Consider the following 7,991-nt stretch of genomic DNA (forward strand, 5'->3'; position numbering starts at 1 on the left):
AGGTTCTGAACAGACACTTCTCCAAGGAGGCCATACAGAGGGCCCAGAGACACATGAAAAAATGTTCAACACCACTAGCTACGAGACAGTTGCAAACCACAATGAGGTACCACTTCATTTTGATTAGAATGGCCATCATTAATAAAACAACGAACAATGATGTGGAGGAAAGGGAACCCTAGTGCACTGTGGAGGGGAATGAATACTGGTGCAGCCACTGTGGAAAAGAGTATGGAGTTTCCTCAGAAAATTGAAAATGGAACTGCTTTTTGATCCAGCGATCCCACTGCTGGGATTATACCCTAAGAATCCTGAATTACCAATTCTTAAGAACCTATGCACCCCAATGTTCATAGCAGCACTATTTATAATAGTCAAGGGGCACTTAGGCTGTTTAGTGAATGAGTGAATGAGTGGATCAAAAAACTGTGGTACGTTTACACAGTGGAATACTATGCAGCAGGAAGAAAGAGGGAATCTCCTACCTTTCCTGACATCACGAATAGAACTAGAGATCATTATGCTAAGTGAAATAAGTCAGGCAGTGAAAGACAAATACGATATGATCTCACAAGTGGGACCTAATCAGCAAAACAAACAAATCAGCAAAATAGAACCAGAAACTTGGAAATAAAAAATAAACTGACAGTGACCATAGGGGAGGGGGAGGGAGAGTAACGGGGGAAAGAAGGGAAAGGGGCAAGCAAAAGAACATGAATAGAGGACTTGTGGGCATGAACAATGCGGGAGGATTGACCATGGCATTGGGGCAGGGGGGACGTGGTAGGATTGAGCATTGGGGAAAAAGGTGGGGCAACTGTAACCAAACAACAATAAATAAATTAATTAATAAAGAAATTAATTAATTAACTTAAAAAAATCAACGTTAAACCTACTTTAAGCCAAAAAAATATATTGCTGTTTTTCAAATTTAATCAATTCTTTTATTAGAATTTTAATGTTTTTCTTTGTATACTACCCCTTCTATTTACTAGATATTTTCTGTTGAGATGATTCTTAAAAAGAAAACAAAATAAATACTATTTTAGCCTTATCTTTATAAAGTATCACAGCTTTGATATATTAGCAATATGTTTATGTATATACTAAACAAATTACCTTTAAATTAAAAATGTTTATCTGTGTACTAACTAAACTGTATCAAGTGTTTGTTGTTAAAGTGTGCTGCATTGTGGGAACAGCTATTAAGTTACAAGTTACATTACGAGGAAATGAGGTTTTTTGGACACATCTCTAGACACCAAGTAAAGTGCCATCTAGGTCTCCAGTCTCAGTATCTGGCAATCAAGGGGCTTTTAAAACCTGGTAAAAGAATCAACCAGGTGGAATCATGTTTCAGTGTATAGAAATCTTAGACAAATATAGATAAACTATTTTAATTTCTGTTTAAAAATGGTGTGTTAGATGAACAAAATACTATGGTATAGATACATGGTCCCACACAAATTATATGTATATTATCTTTGTGGAAATTCTGAGTGCAAAATCTTGCCTGCCAGCAGTACTGGCATACTTAACTATTTGTGGGCAGAAATAATTATCAGAAAAAAAAACAGGTAAAGTTTCTCAAAATGGGAAAAATGACCATGTAGGATATGAATAAATAAACATTAGACCATCATGGAGTTTTCCTGAAAGCTAGATTTTCATGGCGCTTCTCCATTTTCCATTTCTGTAGATGAGAGAAGAGTGAATATAGATACTGAACAAATAACAGAGTTTGTATTCTCTAGTTCTAAATAAATAGCCAGATAGACTAAAAAATGCTGAGGAGGCTAATTGAAAATGCTTCTGATATAAAGTAGGCTAAAAAAAATCTCTAAATTAGAGACTTGAGGGGAGCCCATTGGAAATATTGTGTTTGATTTAAGAGATTTAGGATGTATTAGACATCATCAAACTTAATAGAACAATGTAATGTTTGAAACTTGTTAAAGTTTTTGCTGAGATTTGATCTTATGCTCTAAATAATTTATCATAAATTAATGTTCAGTAATTATTATACATGTATGTTTTAATAAGCATCCATTTCTATAGGACAAGCTGAGTTGAATAGAAAAACTTGCTCTGGTCTTTGGTACAGTGTTTTATGATGTAATTTGATCTCTGGTACAAGATTTTAGTGTGTAAACTGCTAATGGTAATATGCTAAAAAAAGATGAAAAATTTTACAGCAGGTTTGCTCAGTAGAGCTCTTGCCATTCTGCATTTCAGGAATTTCATTGTCCTGTTTATAGTCTAATTTACAATAAGGTAAAATGAATATCTTTGTGAACAATAATAATAGTCATTAAGATGATATTTTGAATGGTATAATCACATTCTTTATTATAGCAATGCAATTTGTGGCCAACAGTGTGAGTTCACAAATCAGACAGTTCAGGTTTGGTCACTAAGAAATTCTTTTTAAGCCTCAGTTTTCTTATCTATAAAATGAAGATAAAAGTAACACCTATTCAATTTGGTTGTTTTAGGGATTAAATTAGGTAATTTCCACAAAGTCCTTAGTATAGTGATAGGGACATAGTAAGCACTTCACAAAAAAGCTATTATTTTAAATAATAATATGATAATAAATAGTGAAAATGAAATAATCAAAAAACTGATGACATGATTTAAAATGATATAAAATTTGTATATAAGTAATTGAAGTAATGTTTCTGGTTAAAATTATTATTACCAGTTGAAAGTAATTCATTAACAGTGGGTCTAAAACATTCCATTATCATGGGAACAAGCTCTCCCTGTGGGGAGCCAAGAGGACAGCTCTCAGAATTTTTGTGACTTATCATCCTTTGATGACTGTTGAGAAGAGGTAAAAATGAGCTTTTTATTCTCAAATTGATGGCCATGAGTTTCTTCAGGTGACACCCCAGTGACGGTTGGAGCTGAAATAGCCAACTAAATTCTGCTATGAAGTGATGACTCACTGTACCCTCACTTATTCATTCCTGACCTTTTCTTTTTGCATAATATGCACAGATTTGCCACTTTCGCACATCTCAAATTTATAGCTGTCCTGGGCTGTTCCAAACTTTAGAGAAAAATATACTTAATTCCTACCCAACTCATTTTTCAGATACATTTTAAAGAACAAATATGAAAATAAGTAACCACCAATGTAGACAATATGTAAGGCATATCTTAACGTGATTCCTATAGTTTGTGCTTCAACAAAGAGGACTTAAAATATCTTAATAAAGATGTTAATAATGGCAGTACTCCCGAGAGAGCTGTGCTGCCAATCAAATTAATACTCAGTACTGTGTGGTTCTCTTTTCAGACCTCAACAGACCTAGGATGTTGTTAGAGGGCTGAAGAGCTGGGGCTGCTGTCAGACGTACTTGATGGCCCGGGGAGGAAATCTGTTAGATAATGCAGATAGCCCGGGCGGCACATTAGACGTGAACTGAGCAGGAGGACGTAAAAAGTGTCTTCATATTCAAGTTACATTTCATTTATGTTGTGCAAGTTCTAGAATGATCTACCCAATTCCAATATACATTAATTTACCAAACAGTTACTGAATGACAACTATGTACCAGGCATCTAACGTTCTGGGTGATACACAGGTAAAATCTGTTTTCTGATTTAAAAGAGCTTGCTGTAGAATGAAGGATGTTCATGACAGTAAAAATGACCTTTGTAAAGGTCATTCTCCAATAACAAGAAAATTCATCTGCCTCACTTTACAAGAAACTTCATGAATTTTAAAAACTTGATGGACATATTGTTATGTCTGTGAACCTTTTGTTAGTTGAGGATGTATTTATTGACTACCTACTATGTGTGTCAAGCATTTTGTGAGATATTAGAGGTACTACATGAATAAAATTGAATTTTTTGCTTTCAAGAAATGTTTAATCATGTGTGTGTAGTACATTGTAGTACTGAATAAATGACAATTTTAAAATGTACTAATAAGTGAATGCAACATCAGCTGGAGAAAGTATACAAGATTATTTACAGTCTTCCTTTATACTTCTCTGACCTCTTCTAAACTCTTGAACATCTTAAACTTTTTTGCCTTTTTTTTTATATTTGGGTGAGTTTGGATTAGTTTTGTTTAGATTAGAGCATCAGTTAGGATTCTTGGTGATGACCAACAATAACTGACTTCGATTAACCTCAGAAAAAAAAAAAAAAAAAAAAGAATTTATAGGAAGGATAATGCATTGCTCATAAAATGATTCAGCAAGAATCAGGAAAGGACAGAAATCCACCGCAGCTGCGGGGATCTCAGTAGTGAAGACCCAGACATTTTTCATGGAAATACCTCAGTTCTCTCTATCTTCTATCTTTATGTGTTTCCACCCAGTATTCAAATTCCTGGGAGAGAGAATCTGAGTTTTCTAATGCAAGTTGTGTGCTGATAACGTGGAGAAAGCAAGCAGCAGCCTCGTGATTTATAATTCTGTCGGAACCACGTGGGTAGAGGAGCGGTGCTCCAAGGGAAGATCAGGATGCCGTTACTAAAGGCAGGGTAAGGCACGCTAGGCAGCTCGGAACAGTATTTCTCGAAGCTGAGAAATACATGGCCTTCTTTTAAATTAAAAAAAAAAAACCCACATACCCTCTTCAGTGTAGTTTATAATTACGTTTATTCATCATTTTCAATATTTAAAGTTCAAGCATTTTGTGCTTATTCATAAATAGTATACTACCTCCTGTATTCAGGTTGTTGAATGGGGAACAATGAGGAAATGATGACTAATTTTTGTTTCTTGGTTGAAAGCGACATGAGAAATGACACACACTGGTGCAGTACTAGTGTGTTTCTGTAACAGTGTGGCCTGCCCAGCGGTACTGTCAACTGGCAGCCCCGCTGGGCAGAACAGCAGAAACACACCGATCGTTATACAACCCTCCCCTGCCGTAATCTCTAAAATAATTTTACCCATTAAATACAAACAACACTAAAAGAGAACATTACATTTTACTTTAAAACATTGCTTTACTGTGACAGATGATGTTGGTTGCTGAAATTGAATTATTGCTCAAAATATAAATACGAAACCAGCTGCTACGAAGCAGGTTCTTTTAAAATTGGCTCGCCTCTGCCACCATGTGCTCAGGGATAACTCGAAAGTCCCTTCACCTCTCTTCATTTAAACAGATTCATAACCAGTGCGTGGAGAGTGTTCAGTGATATCTATCTATCTAACCTTCATCTGGTTTGAAAACATTATTTGTGTATTAAGTTCACATCTGTGCTTCTGTCATTAGCCTCAATGAATAAAGTGAGCTGTTTGGTTTCAATGTGATATTAAAGACAAATGCCACAGGTGCTGAAATGATGAAGTCGCGCTCCAAGTGTAAGGCAGATAGACAGAATATACTTACATATAAAACTTTAGATTTCTATTATCAAAATAAAAACATCACTTAAAATTATCCTGAATATAACTCACATAACCCTACTTGAGAGACACTATTTAGCGCTGGCTGGTGTGGCTCAGTGAACTGAGTGCTGGCCTGTGAACAAAAGGGCTGCTGGTACGATTCCCGATCAGGGCACAACCTGGGTTGCAGGCCAGGTTCCCAGTTTGGGGGTGTACAAGAGGCAACCACACATTGATATCTCTCTCTCCCCCTCCCTTCCTCTCTCTCCAAAAATAAATAAATAAAATATTTAAATAAGATAAAAGAACCACTATTTAGGCATCTCGTTGTAGAGAAAGGTGAAGGAAGGAGCAGAAAGATAGTCACTGTGCACAGGACATGAGTTACTTCTCTGTACCGCTCTCCCCTCTCCCCCTGCTAAAACTTAACCAGCCTCAGCAGTCATAGTGCATGCAAGCAGCACTGGCTAAACTGTCTTTTTCTCTTACAAAGGTTTTAATTAGGTGTCCAGGAATGAGAAAAAATGTATATTTTACAAGATGATTTACTGTATAATACTTACTGATGCAGATTGGGACAGCACTGCTTCTCCCAATCAATGAATTAGATTTCCATTCATTTGTTGGAGAAGATAGTTACCATGAGATTTTTCCCTACAGTAGATTCTGTTTTACACTTGGATGGTACAACAACAATTGTAAATGAAAATCATTTTACATTTGAGCTTTGTTTAAATTAGTATTTTCACCCATGGTAATAGAACATCCAGTTCCTTATTAGTAAATGTACTATGCCTTTACAGGGTTGTAGATTGGGGAAAAATGAAAAATAGTTGTGTGTCAAGGAAATGAATTCAATATCTTGACAAAGATACTAAATTCCCATGTTTATTACAGTATTCACAATAGTAGATTGATTATATAGTCATTTAATGTAGTTTAGTATAGTTCTTTGGCTGTATTTACAATAGTCAAAATATGGATACAACTGAAATGTCCTTTGATGGATGAATGGATGAGAAGCTGTGGGACAGTGGTCACCCTTATCCGTGGTCTCACTTTCTGCAGTTTCCAGTTACCTGTGGTCAACCACAGTCTGAAATATTAAATACAGTTTTCCAGAAATAAACATTTCCTAAGTTTTAAATTGTGCATGGTTCTGAGGAGCATGATGGATTCTTGTCATCCCACCTCCTGTGTCCAGTGTGTCAACTGCTGTCACATGACCTACCCATCATTGTATCAGTCATCTGAAAGACCACATTCCATAGCTTTTATTGTACATTGTTATAATCTCTCTATTGTTGTTGTTATTCATCTCTTTCAGTGCCCAATTTATAAATAGATTTTACCATAGGTAGGTATGAATAGGAAAAAAACAAGATGTATATAGGGTTTGGCACTATCCTTGGTTTCAGCCACCCACTGAAGGGGTCTGTGAACATATCCCTTGTGGATAAAGGGGGACTACGGTGTGTGTGTGTGTGTACATATATATGATATCATTAAGTTATAAAAAGGAGGAAATTCTTCCATCATTTCTGACACGTGGAAGGTATTATACTAAATAAAATAAGATGGAGAGAGAAAGACAAATACTGTATGCTATTACTTATACATGTAATCTAAAAAAAAGTTGGTTCCATAGAAATAGAGAATAAAGCAGTTGTTGCCAGAGGCTGGGAAACAAGGGAAAAGATAGGTCAAAGGGTACAAACTTCCAGTTAGAAGAAGAATAAGTTCTGAGGATCTAATATTGACTATAATTCATAATATCGTATTGTATATTTGGATGCTGCTGTGGTCCAGCTGGGTAGCTCACTTGGTTGGAGCATCCCTAATATGCTGAGGTTGTGGGTTCGGTTCCCAGTCAGGACACATACAAGAATGAAGCAGTAAATGCATAAATAACTGAAACAACAAAAATCCATGTCTCTCTCTCTTTCTCTCTTTCCTTCTCTCTCTCTCCTCTCTTCCTCTCTCTCTCTAAATTCAATGAATAAAAATTAAAAATGAGGAAGTTGTTGATAGTAGATCTTAAGCATTTTACCATAAAAAGTGAACTATGTGAGGTGATGGATAGGTTAATTATCTTGATCTTGGTAATCATTCACACACACATCCACACACGTGTATACACACACATCCACACACGTGTATACACACACACACACATATATGCCCATCCTATATATAGGAATATGAGTATCACTTTGCCCACTTTAAATATACACAATTGTATTTGTCAATTATTCCTCAAAGTTGGGAGGGAAGAAAAATGATTGCCTAATTTTTGTTTTTAAGTAACATGAAAAATTGTCTCTACAGTAATGTTAGGTTTTCCTTGATCTGGCCTGTGGTGCCATAAAGTTTAGATAGATAGCTATGATGAAATTGTACCTTCAAGACAAGTCCCCTAGCTATATTCAATCATTTTGGTCTATTTCTATTTAGAAGTTCCAGAGCTGCTGTGAAAATTCTGACACATTGTTGAACCTCAAGAAAAAAATAGTTTTATGGATTTGACATGGGGAGACCCATAGATATAGCATATATTTCATGATGCTGAAAAATTTTGGTCTTTTAGCAGACTAATATATTTCTATGTGAAGAAGTCTAGTACATACA

Source organism: Sturnira hondurensis, unplaced genomic scaffold, assembly GCF_014824575.4.
Source record: "Sturnira hondurensis isolate 20B ecotype Veracruz unplaced genomic scaffold, ASM1482457v3 Scaffold0001509, whole genome shotgun sequence".
Classification (NCBI taxonomy): Eukaryota; Metazoa; Chordata; class Mammalia; order Chiroptera; family Phyllostomidae; genus Sturnira; species Sturnira hondurensis.